Raw genomic sequence first — 782 nt, 5'->3', positions numbered from 1 at the left:
GGTGAATGTTACATATATATAGCCCCCAATACGTGAATGTTATATAGATAGACCCCTGATAGGTGAATCTGCTTCAATCATGCAATGCAGCTGTAAAACAGATATCTTTATGTGTCATGTGACCATCATTATGTCACCTGACCACCAATCATGCTGCCATCCCCTTTTATTGATAAAAGGATTTCTGCACTTCCTGTGAATTAGAATATATATGCTGCTGAAGCCAGGACTGAGGACATGTGAAATACTAGCCTGGCCAATCACAGGAGGGGGCACAGAGTACCTAGTAGCGGGTATTTTCCTACCATCCCAGCACCCAGATGGATTGGAGAGGAATAAGGGGGCAGGTATGAGGGGGGTGACATCGGCATCAGAGTTGGCCTGCATTTCCAAACGCCACACAGACAATGTTACCCCGCCTAAAAGAAAATGATTGGGCGCAGCATTTATTATCAGGTCAGAATATGGCGCTGGGAATACTCGGGGGAGAACACTGCTCCTTGTCATCCTCATTTCCTCATCATTGTCATCTCTTCATCCTGATCTCCTCATCATCCTTATCTCCTCATCATCCTTATCTCCTCATTATCGTCATCACTTGATCATCTCCTCCTCTCCTCATCATTTCCTTATCGTCTCCTCATAATCTCCTTATCATTTCCTCATCGTCTCCTCATCATTTATTTATCATCTCCTCGACATTTCCTTATCAATTCCTCATCATTTCCTTATCGTCTCTTCATAATCTCCTTATCATTTCCTTATTATCTCCTCCTCATTTA

General features: G+C 43.1%; 1 protein-coding gene across 1 annotated transcript in view; it reads right to left on the bottom strand.

The window, feature by feature from the left end:
• The window catches only part of ASH1L (ASH1 like histone lysine methyltransferase), a gene marked incomplete in the record, with an annotated part of 35,058 nt that overhangs the window by 18,080 nt on the left and 16,196 nt on the right, over positions 1-782 (bottom strand).

This window comes from Pyxicephalus adspersus, chromosome 12, assembly GCF_032062135.1.
Source record: "Pyxicephalus adspersus chromosome 12, UCB_Pads_2.0, whole genome shotgun sequence".
NCBI lineage: Eukaryota > Metazoa > Chordata > Amphibia > Anura > Pyxicephalidae > Pyxicephalus > Pyxicephalus adspersus.
This window is presented reverse-complemented; position numbering and strand designations above follow the sequence as displayed.